Genomic DNA, 13,208 nt, shown 5'->3' on the forward strand with positions numbered 1-13,208 from the left:
ATTGCAAACATCATCAAGCATAGTGTTACGAAATTTCAAAATCAGTTACCTATTTCTACTTGCATTTACCGAAACCGACATTAGGTTCTTTACGGACACAGTTAACCTCGCTTTTCTTGACAGTTCGCTTGTACTGTTTGTGGACGACTAGATTCGCTCGAAGCAAATCGTAAAGAATTTGACTAAGTCCATGTAAACAGTACAAGCGAATTGTCAAAAATGAACACTCAGTTCATTTGTGACGTCACCGTAAAGTGTTCAATTCAGATCCAACTCCTCTCTCATTCATTCACTTTCCAACTAACTGAAATTTCATGCAGAATCGAATGCTTGAGTGCAGAGGAAATATAAATTCATTCACCAACCAAAGTATTCATTTGTTATTATGTCGACAGTTTGAAGGCAGAAGCATCTTCTACATTTTCGAGCATAAGTGAACTGCGTAATCTATATCTGGTACACTTTTGATCAATAATCCAATCCCTCTCAGGGTTAGCATAGAAATAAAATTCACTTTGCTTCTGAAACCGATCATGTCCGTACCAAAGAGAATAGGGAAAGAGACGAAGAGTGAAAATCAGTCAAAACGGCAACACGCCCTTTATGATGATTTCAACACTAGAATTTTGGCAACCGCTTCTATAGGCAGCACTTTAAATGACTCCTATTATATTTTGAAAACAAACCGTATGTCGATCGATGGATTTGTTTATCAAACGATGTGCATTTCGAAACAAAGAGATGAAATAATTCTAAAGCTTATTTTTACTCATACATATACTCTAGAATGCACCTTACAATCACGATTGAACTAAATTCTGATGAAAATTCAAATTTCTTTTTTGATAGATGTACAATACTTATCTCCTCCAACTCAGGCACGAGTAATGTTTATTTACATTGCACGATTGGTCTGCTCAATAAGGTATTTTTGGCTTCACACTATTCGTCTCTTTCCCTATTCTCTTTGGTCCGTACCTGAAAGCGCTGCGTCGGGAGAACGAATGACGATGGAAACGAAACGAAAATTTCATTCACCGCAGCGGGCATGAATTGAATTTCGTTTTCTTTCAAGTTCATGCAACGATGTTAATTTTTTTAAGCTCTGATCAAGCATATTGCGTCAGTCTGTTTCTACCCACCAACGACGCTGGTCACGTTCAAAGCAGCTCCCCGTCGCGTTCGGTTCGTGCACGCTAAGCTATAGAAACCCTGAACAAAGAAAGCACCGTTATTGTTGTAAGTATTATATGCATTTTGTTGGTCGAAATGTCCTAACCTGTGTACGATGAGTTCACCTTGAGGCGTTGTTTCACAGCGGTCATTGACTTCAAAACATGTGGATTTCGCCCGCCCGTGCGGGAAGTGAAACATTTGCTACAGGAGAAAATGTGTATCGGCAGATAGGGTGATGAGCCTATTTTCACCATACTAAGCAAGGTGCCTCACTAATTCGGTAATCTCTTGCCTTACAATCAATGGAATACGTAAAAATTGACATCAACCGCTTTGCTTCGTTGTTAAGAACCAATATAATAACACAAATGCGTTGAAAGCAGTAAAATTCTCGTGTTTGAGCACAATGAAAACTCGAATCGAGTGCCCCTATTGTTGCGCTACCATTTGACTCAATGCGTTGGACAAAGATGACAGACACTGCTCTAACCAACGGCTTCAAATGGGTAGGGTGGTAATAGAAACATGGTGCAAATAGGCTCATCACCCTATGATGTTAGACTCGTTCAATTGCATCATGTTCGCAATGTGGTATTGGTGCAGTTCGGTGCTCGTGTTTCACTAGATCAATTGGTCGGTGTTAGGTCAGACCGGACTAAGTGACAGTGCATTGATTTCGAGAAAAACGCGTTTAAAGTTTGAATCGCAGCATCCTTTACATTATAAATGGAAAATAATTTTTACCATAATTCTTGTTTATCATTTCATATTTCAAATCTGGTAAAAGTGGAATGTAGATGAAGAAATTCTTTATCCAGTGCTATCATTAATTCATTTTTTGATGTTTTGCGACTTGGTCCGGTCTGACTTAACACCGACCAATTTGTCTACAGCAACAATATGTGTCATTTCATTGAACATGATAATGTTAAGGTGAAGGTCCCAGTTTATATGGAGGACAATGCAGTTAACGTTAAACTACACGATTTGTCTCCTGGTACACCTGATAGCGCAATTCGCAGATTCATGTCGCAATATGGCGAAGTGGTATCCATTAAAGATGACGTTTGGAGAAATTTCTTTCTCGGCATTTCCAACGGCGTTCGAGTGGTTAGAATCCGACTAAAACGCCCTATACCATCATTTGACCCTGGCATCCTCTATGCACAGACCACATTGTGCACATATGACCAACAAACTGCCACGTGTCAGTTCTGTGAAAAATCTGCGCATTATGGACAACCGTGCGTGGAAACCCTTACAAAAAAAAAATTCACTTACAATCAACAAAACCATCTCGACTTCGACAACAACAACTAAAGCACAAACAAATGTCCAACAAGTAGTGACGGTTAAACAACAAACGAATATAGAATCAACACCTAGTACTCCGATAGCAACAAACATCACCACCAAACAAAATACGGACATCAAGGAGGAAAGCTTCACGACCATAGCCAGCAAAACGAAGAAGTGCAACAAAGCTATTGACCGCAACCTTCAAGACAACTGCAGCGATGAAACTATGGACGAAAGCGACGATCAAGGCATCAGATTGAATGACCCCCAGGCGTTGTCTGGCGACGTCGACAATGCTCCACCGCCCAAGAAAAGAATCTCCGCTCGCAAAAGTAAATTGCGTGCGAAGGATTCAAAGGAAACACATTAAAATATGATTTTTAATATTTATTTTACTGTAAATATATAAAAAAAGATGGGTGGGTAATGTCTGCGACATAACCGGAGAGATGTAGAATACATAAGGAACACGTTCTTCAAATATGTTGATATTCATTGGAATTTTCGGACAAAAGGTGATTTGGGCGAGGAATATTTCAAATTATTCTTTACAAAAATGATGGTAGTCCTGAAAAGGACCGTTTTTGTTGGCGTTGTTGGCCTTGGTGGGGGAGATGCGCTGGCTTCGATTCTCGTTGGATGCTTCTAACTTCTTACTATTTCCGGGCTTAGCTGTTGTCCAGGAGGCGATTCTGACATGATTGGTGTAGGTGTAGGTCGTCAACCGGTTATAATTTTTCAAGCGTTGTTTACATTTGAAATTAAACCACTGGATCAATTAAAGAAAGTATTGGTCTGTGATATGAAAAGTACGAAATATATCGTCGGGTTTCTGCATTGCCGTTTTTGACAAATACAAGATCAATGCATGTGCCTGCAAGTGTAGTTGCTTGTGATGGATCAGAGATCAAACGAAGCTTGAGACATTCATTCATAAAATGCACAAATTTCAAATTCTCTTGTTTTGAAACATCTATGTTGAAGTCGCCTGAAACGACCATTGGAACATTCTGATTTCTAGATTAAATATTCTACATTAAAAGATGGGTGGGTAATGTCTGCGACATAACCGGAGTGTCGTAACTACACTTGTGACGTTAATCCAAATCTAATGATATGCAACGAAATTACGTTTGCATGTGACATTTTCAAATGATTCGTTATAATTATGGTTAAAAATTCTAATTGGGAATTCTTTTCCATCACCAACTATTTTTCTTTTTTTCGAATCTACAGCATTCTTTGAAAATATTGTTGAAATGTTATTGATGAAAAACTGAAAATGCGTTTGGCAACACTGCTCACTAAATGGATGGTGGGAAGACGCACATTCGTTTTGATTATGCTAGTATTAGTAGCAGAAAAGAATGAAAAGACAAATGGCCCGAAAACGAGCAAGCGAGAGAGCGATAGTAGTCGAATACGAACTACTATCGCTCTTCTAAACTAAAAAAAAAGATGGGTGGGTAATGTCTGTGACATAACCGGAGCATCGTGACTTCACTTCGAGATGTTAATTTAAATCTAATGATTTATGCAGTTAATCAAAGGAGGCTGCCAAAAAGTTCGAATAAAAGCAAGCGACTAGTGTACTTTGCACGTTCTATATTTTATCAACACTAGAGAGAATCGATAAAATAATTCAAAGTGTAATAGCAACATGCAATTGTGGCAACACTGGCCATAGGATGGTGGGTGAACACGCACATTCGTTTTAGTTATGATGTATTAGCAGCAGAAAGGAATGGAAAAGCAGTGCGCGAAAACGAGCGAGAGGATAATTTAAATTCTCTTTCTATCCACATATCGTATTTCTAACCTACTTGCTGAAAATTGTTATACACCATAAAATGTAAATTTCAGTTTAACTCTTATTAGAACACAATTAATTGGTCCTGTAAAGAACCGTTTATTGTTTTATTGCGGGAGCATAATTCAGACGCACTCCCCGCGGACACGGTGAGCTAGAAAGCACTATTTTGCATTCTCGAACAAACCGACCAAGTAGGCATCGTTGTCTTCTCGGGGCATCATTACGACTGAGCTTTGTAAGCGTAGCTCAACTTTGCAGTCCTGCACAATCTCACGACCCAGACGCTGGAACGATAGCCTACTCTGTTGCCCTTTAGTTGGGGCGAAATTCTTGCAGGGCGACAGTTCCGATGAGTCACCAGTAGCTGGGGCACTTTTTCCGTCCGTCGCTATTGCCAACTGCTTTCCTTCGCTGGACTGGCTGCTTGCTAGTGCTTGAACGAATACGAATGATGAGAAAAACCGAACGACCAATATTCATATATGAACACACGAGAAAGCACTACCATCGCTCGTTTTTGTGCCATTCCTGCGCCTTTCCTTTCCGTTCGGCTACCAATACTAGCATAACCAAAACGAATATTCTGTCTTTCCATCGCCTTCAATCTAGTGGCCAGTGCTAGCAAACTTGCATGTTCAGTTTTTCAATAACAACATTCAAACAATATTTTCAAAGAATGTTGCAGATTTGAAAAGAAGGAAGGAAAAGATTTTCACAAATTTAAATTCTTTCGTGTTATTTGTTAGCGCTGATAAAGGCTATTTAGTTTGCTACTAGCAAGGAGCTGCACAAACAAATCGATTTATGCAGTTAATCAACGGAGGCTGCCAAGTTCGAATAAAAGCATGCGACTAGTGTACTTTGCACGTTCTACATTTTATCAATACTAGAGAGGATCAATAAAATAATTCAAATTGTAATAGCGACATGCAATTGTGGCAACACTGGTCATGAGATGGTGGGTGAACACGCACATTCGTTTTAGTTATGATGGTAGTAGCAGCAGAAAGGAATGGAAAAGCAGTGCACGAAAACGAGCGAGAGAGGATAATTTAAATTCTCTTTCTTTCTTTCCACACATCGTATTTCTAACCTACTTGCTGAAAATTGTTATACACCATAAAATGTAAATTTCAGTTTAACTCTTATTAGAACACAATTAATTGGTCCTGTAAAGAACCGTTTATTGTTTTATTGCGGGAGCATAATTCAGACGCACTCCCCGCGGACACGGTGAGCTAGAAAGCACTATTTTGCATTCTCGAACAAACCGACCAAGTAGGCATCGTTGTCTTCTCGGGGCATCATTACGACTGAGCTTTGTAAGCGTAGCTCGACTTTGCAGTCCTGCACAATCTCACGACCCAGACGCTGGAACGATAGCCTACTCTGTTGCCCTTTAGTTGGGGCGAAATTCTTGCAGGGCGACAGTTCCGATGAGTCACCAGTAGCTGGGGCACTTTTTCCGTCCGTCGCTATTGCCAACTGCTTTCCTTCGCTGGACTGGCTGCTTGCTAGTGCTTGAACGAATACGAATGATGAGAAAAACCGAACGACCAATATTCATATATGAACACACGAGAAAGCACTACTATCGCTCGTTTTTGTGCCATTCCTGCGCCTTTCCTTTCCGTTCGGCTACCAATACTAGCATAACCAAAACGAATATTCTGTCTTTCCATCGCCTTCAATCTAGTGGCCAGTGCTAGCAAACTTGCATGTTCAGTTTTTCAATAGCAACATTCAAACAATATTTTCAAAGAATGTTGCAGATTTGAAAAGAAGGAAGGAAAAGATTTTCACAAATTTAAATTCTTTCGTGTTATTTGTTAGCGCTGATAAAGGCTATTTAGTTTGCTACTAGCAAGGAGCTGCACAAACAAATCGATTTATGCAGTTAATCAACGGAGGCTGCCAAAAAGTTCGAATAAAAGCATGCGACTAGTGTACTTTGCACGTTCTATATTTTATCAACACTAGAGAGAATCGATAAAATAATTCAAAGTGTAATAGCAACATGCAATTGTGGCAACACTGGCCATAGGATGGTGGGTGAACACGCACATTCGTTTTAGTTATGATGGTAGTAGCAGCAGAAAGGAATAGAAAAGCAGTGCACGAAAACGAGCGAGAGAGGATAATTTAAATTCTCTTTCTTTCTTTCCACACATCGTATTGCTTATATTGCTTTCTGAAAATTATTTGTTATGCACCATAAAATGTAAATTTCAGTTTAACTCTTATTAGAACACAATTAATTGGTCCTGTAAAGAACCGTTTATTGTTTTATTGCGGGAGCATAATTCAGACGCACTCCCCGCGGACACGGTGAGCTAGAAAGCACTATTTTGCATTCTCGAACAAACCGACCAAGCAGGCATCGTTGTCTTCTCGGGGCATCATTACGACTGAGCTTTGTAAGCGTAGCTCGACTTTGCAGTCCTGCACAATCTCACGACCCAGACGCTGGAACGATAGCCTACTCTGTTGCCCTTTAGTTGGGGCGAAATTCTTGCAGGGCGACAGTTCCAATGAGTCACCAGTAGCTGGGGCACTTTTTCCGTCCGTCGCTATTGCCAACTGCTTTCCTTCGCTGGACTGGCTGCTTGCTAGTGCTTGAACGAATATGAATGATGAGAAAAACCGACCGACAGAATCGCGCTAATATGCACTACTATCGCTTTCTCGCTCGTTCTCGTGCCGTGCATGAGCCTTTCCTTTCCGTCCGGCTTCTAATGGCCTAACCAAAGGAATATGCCGTCTTTCCCCCACCAAGTGCTCTCGTCAAGCAACCCAATGCGAATAACCATACGAACAAACATGTAGTGGACCTATATATAAACTTTTCATTATTTTATTGTTCGGTTGGTCTACCATAACGACGGCTCTGTGCGGGATGGGCTGAAAATTTTCACTTTTCCGAGTCGTTTTCGAAAGATTTTTCAAAACACATTTTTTTTGTTATTAGTACATGTTATACATACTTCAAATTTTAATACAGCATAGAGGAACATATTTGCAACAAATTGGCCTAAAAATCAAATCATTCTGTTAAGTATGATAAAAGTTATTAACGTTCAAAATCTGACGCGGCACCGCAGCCGATATTTTGAAACGGGACCCCTATATTGAAACCTTAAATGTATTCTACATTAAAAAGACCCACGGCTCCTTTAAGCTCACGCAACGAGCCGTATCAAATAAACGAATTAAAAAAAGCATATTGCATGCATCAGTGCTGCAGAACCTCTGACAGACAATTGCATGGCGCCTCGATAGTGGCGCATCAAGGAGACCGAGAGGGCTTATGGGTCTTTTTTATGTTATATGTTATTTCGTACTCAGCAACAACCCACACTAATGCTCAACCACTAGCCTGTGCGCGCTGACGTGGCCGGCTGGCGGGTCGACGTGGATTGACTTTTGCTGTGGGCTGTGTTTGATGGCATTATTCTACAGCTTAATGGCAATGGTGGAGGGGCTCACAGTGGGGGTCATTGTGTGTCCATTTATCGGTCGACTTCGTCATCGTGCACTGGCTGATTAAATTAATTTAATAATTAAATTAATTTAATAAATAAATCAGTAGAAATCTATTAGTTGTCGTTTTGTAGTAGTTGTAGTATTAAGTACTAGTGTACAATTGTTATGTGCTAGTCGTACGTATCTGTGTATGTGTTCGTCTGAGTATTTGTGATAGTTAGGTCAGGGAATGGATGCAAAACTGGCGTATATGATAGAATAGTGGCTAATACTTACAGTGTTCAATTTGAGCATTTGGTTCTATTCATTCAAGAAGGATTGGATACATTGGGGTACAATGAATTTACCGGCGCACGTGAATCATCCATACCCGGCCAGCATAGCATGATGAAGTCTAACAGAATGGAATTGTTGTTAATGGTAAATATACAACATTTGCTGCATTTAGACGAGTTTGATTGCATGTTACATTAGTCTGTTTCTTTTGTACATCTATTAGTTTGCTTTTCCATTACTGATGTATACCAAAATAGTATCGATCAGTTTATACACTTCTAATCACGCTCTTTACATCTTTTTTTCTTTATTCCGCATGTTACGATTCTATTTATTAGTATATCTACTATACGCTATCTATACTCACATAGGTACAAACGCTTGTGGCATTCGCGATAACATAAACCTGGTCACAAACGCGGCAATGTAATTGCAATAATCCTGCATATTTACGCCCGCGATTTCGCTGACATGAAAACACCCCGGTAGTTGAGTAAACGTAGAACAACTTCCAAACGCGATCTCAAATATTAACCCACCACTCGCGCGATCATGAAACGTTCACGTCCGGATACTTACCTCGGTCCTAGCAGTCTGGACAAATACCTTCAGTTGAACCAATCAAAAAAGTAACGCTCATATTCACTAAACAACACACATGATCTGGAACTCTAGTGATATGGGGAAACCATCTGTACCATACACTAAAAAATAAGCATCAGATTCACGGTCCGCGTGCGATCATTCAAGAATACACGCTACATGATAATAAAATCGAAATTTTACAGGCGAAGCCACATACACGTCACAAACACGTTAATATACAAATGCTTGAGCCTTTCGCGACCATCCACCACTTACACCCGCGATCTCGTAAACATGATAACCTCCCGGTGATACAAACGTCCGTTTTCGCGCGATCGCGTCAGGACAACAGTTACTTATGTCCTAATAACTTAGGTCCATACATTCAGTAGGACCAATCTAAAAATAAAGCTCATATCCACTAGACAACACAACACATGGCGACATAACCGGGAACTCTAGTGATATGGAAGATCTCACTTTCTTCTGGCATCTGAGCCGTACACCAAAAATAAAGTATTAGAGTCACGATGCGCGCGCGATCATCCAAGAACACACGCGAGTATGCGAAAGGCACACGGTTATAAAATAGAATTTATACACGTGAAATTACATACACGTTAGCACACGCGACATACAAACGCACACGCGATCGAACACGTTAACGTACAAATGCTAGAGCCCTTCGCAATGATACACTCGATCGCACATACCTGAACCGTACAATGAATATCACAATCATAGGACAACTCGAAAAAATGCGTAAATGTGTATGTATATATGAATTCATACTATCAACCAGTTGCCATATTAACAACTTGGTACAAATCAACTTAAACATTCTAGAAGAATTGACATCTACAGTACCATAAAAGAAATATTCATTAAAGAAATCTTCGTATCTACTAATCTCTGTTTCATGTACGAGCGGAATAATTCATGAAAACGTGGACACAGAAGGAGCTTACTAACAGAACGGAGAAAGGACTAACAAAGAGGAAAAAAATCTAAAATGTGAAATCTAAAAAGGAGATAGTTTGATTTACAATGGCAAAGGAATAAGGAATAGTAATAGGCGGTAAATACCAGCGTCAAGGTAAATTATGGAAACGCAAAGGTAAGAATGCATTTCAACCAATAATAATAATAATGATACTAAATGAGACCAAATAATTATTTTGATATTAAAAAAGGTGTTTAAATGGCGCCCATGCGCTAATTCGTCCTAGTTAAAATTTGGGTTGAGGGGGGCATGCATTTTTGGCCTAGGGCAGAAATGCCGATCAGACCGGTTCTACACCAAAAATGTACTATAAGGAGTCCACGTGGACTATTTCTATACCCCCACTCCCTCTCCAGGGACAATCGTCGACTTTTTCGTACACCCTACCCACCCTCAAACTGTCCACGTGGTATATGGATGGCTCCTAAGTCGTTGAGAAATGAGAAATTTTCATGAAAATTTTACAAACGACTAAAGATGTGTATCGCATTCTGTGGTTGAACTTTGAACGATTTTCATAAGGTCCTTGGGCTTCATAGTAGTCTTCCACATTAGAAAATTTGCTAAATCCCATTTTTATGAAACTACCCATTTTTTTGAAAGTCCACATGGACATCGGGGGGTTTAAGAATTGTCCACGAAGGGGGAGGAGAGGGTCAGAAACGAAGGTTTTTTGTCTACGTGGTATATGAACGGCCCCTTATGATCTTTTATATTTACGTTTTACAGATTCATCACAAAATTGAAGCAACCTTTGAATACTTGAATTGATTCGTAATTTCAACCTCAAGCTTTGAGAACCAAAATTAATGGGATTAGACCAAGTTGCAGATGATTGCATCAAGTGATTAAAAAAATTCTGATTCTTTTTCGTGCGAGTTCCTATAATTTTTTGGATGATAGTTATCATAGATGATTTCAATTTTCACACAACACACGTACATACTATGCTGTTATAAGCACTTGGACTATTTCAAAATCTTGAAAAAAAATTGAAGACAACCGCTCACACCAATGATAATACAAATTTGTTTCATTTTTTTACGAAGGACTAAAATATAATGAAAAGTCCACGTGGACTTCCATATCCCCACTCCCTCCCCATGGACAAGCGTAGACTTTCTCGTGACCCCTACACTCCCCTAAATTGTCCACGTGGTATATTGATGGTCTCTAACTGTGAAAGTATCAGAGGCTATATATTCGAGCCATCTAGAAAAAGGGCTTTTCCACCGATGGAAAGTGAAGGATTCTCAAACAGTGCACACCTTGTGGAAACTAAATCCCATTAAACAAAATGTACATAGTTGGGCAAACGTGTGTGCATATTTTTATTATCTAAGTATTTATACGACAATAGTTGAAAATACGTATTTTTTAATTCATTTAAATAACACTATAAGAAGAGAAATATATGACAAACATAATTAGGGACGAAAGACAACACATCATACAAAGACACAAGATTTAATTGAGGAAAGCCTTAAGAACATGATCAGAAGAACAGTGGAGAACCGATTTTATCAGCACCCGATTTTATCAGCTTTTTGGCCCGATTTTATTAGCTTCATATGAAAAAATGATAGTTGGTAGTTTGATGGGCTCTAGCAGACGAACCAAGTTGAATTCGAGTAAATCCTTTCTTGGGCATTTATCTTAGAGATCTGAAAAATGCAAAAATATTTTTTTTATTTTTTTTTAATTTTTGCGCTGACCCCTTTAAGAGGAACATAAAGTAAATAATCGGAAAAGTTTGCGAGGCTATATTTAAGTAACAAAGAAGAACATTTTAAGAGCTTCGGTTTTTTAAAAAGACAGCAAAATATATTCTGGTTGCAGTTGAAAATCGAAATAGTGAACTTGCACCTTTCGGTTTTTTTTTCCTATTTTCAGCTTGTGCAACTAAAGCGCAACTGGTGTAGATGATGCGCAAGTTGATTCTTAAAAAATAGAGAAGTGTCTGTCGAAAAGAGCAATTTAAATAGAGGATACTATAATAATTATATAATTAATTATTGAAAAGTCAAGAAGACTCATATAAAATATGGGTTAAAATAGATTTTACAACGTCAATTACACGCATAATTTGAATACATGAAAAGGTGCAATCGAAGGGAAGGTTGCGAATAAAAGTAATAAAATTGAAATCTTGATATGATCAGAGTCTGAGAAACCTGAACCGAACTATGAATAAACAGAGGAGCCAGAGTCAAAGTACCTGAGCCGAATACATTTTATAAAATGAAAACATAAGAAGGTTTGAGTCATCGACCAGAGCGGAAATGAAAGTAAAGGGCCTGCCCGAATAGAAATGTACAGTAACAAAACCATGATTTTCACTGTGACAGTACAGTAATTTTACAATAATTTACAGTAAGTTTTAGTGTTATGCTACAATACAAAAACAATAAAATTTAACGTTTCTACAGTAAATTTCAATGTAAAATAGACTTTTACAGTGAAAAAGGAGAGTGGTTATGTATCTTAACATTAAAAAAATTAATTTTTCTCTATACATTTTTTTCTCGAAAACAGCAAAATTTAATGTGAATGCACTGTATCAGTTTTTTGCTGAACAGTGAAATTTATTGTTACCTGAAATTTTATCGTAAATCTACTGTGAGAACTTGGCATCGAACAATGTTGAAACAGTAATAACTATAATATTTATTGTTTTATGATTGTTTGTAGGGTAAATGCTAGTGTAAAATTCTATCCGGGTGAGCCAGAGCAAAAGTATTGATCATTAAGATATTGGAGTTTAATTATGTAAGTTATACATTAGGGTGTCCCAAAATGACATCATGTTAAAAAAGTCATCGGGCTCACTTCTTAAATGAAAGGTTAGGGTATTGGGACCACTTTCTTCTTCGGAGTGAGTTTGCTAAAACGCTTCCTACTGGTGGCGACTTTTGATTTTTTGAAAAATGGGCCGATTTTGGATAAAATTTCAAATTTATGCCTGTTGAAGTGGTCCTGAACTGTCTTAGATTTTTTTTCAGCATTTTTTATTTTTCTGGAGATCCAAATGGAGAAGTTTGGTTAGTTAGTTTGTACAAATTTGGAATTATAAGAGCGGCAGGGCCATTAAAACTTAATAAAAAGTGAAATTTTTGTTGCTTTTCAGTATTTTTTCTTCAAAACTGGGTATCTACAAAATTTTAAAAGTACAGAAAACACTTTATATAGTTGAGCCGAATTCAGGGGCGTAATTTTGCTGAAGAAAGTGTATAGCTATGGCTAATGGGGTATGAGTTATTTAAGTTTTTGTTAGATAATCATTGACATTTTTAGCAATTTATCAAAAATAATGCTGTTCCAAAAAGTAAATCAGTTCAAATGTGCTTTGACCACACATTGTTTTTCGAAAAATAGAAGGAAAATCATGAAAAATGACGTTTTCTGTACGTCTTTAGTATGTCAGGACGAGGTTTAATGAGCATCTGATGATTTTTTTTGCAACTTAAATTATAAAAATAATAACTTTGCTAATAACGCCAAGTCTCTAATTATTTTTTGAAGAGTTAATTCTCCATAATTACTTCTAGGAGGCATCTTCAACAAAACGATTGT

This window comes from Topomyia yanbarensis, chromosome 3 (genome assembly GCF_030247195.1).
Source record: "Topomyia yanbarensis strain Yona2022 chromosome 3, ASM3024719v1, whole genome shotgun sequence".
NCBI classification, from domain to species: Eukaryota; Metazoa; Arthropoda; class Insecta; order Diptera; family Culicidae; genus Topomyia; species Topomyia yanbarensis.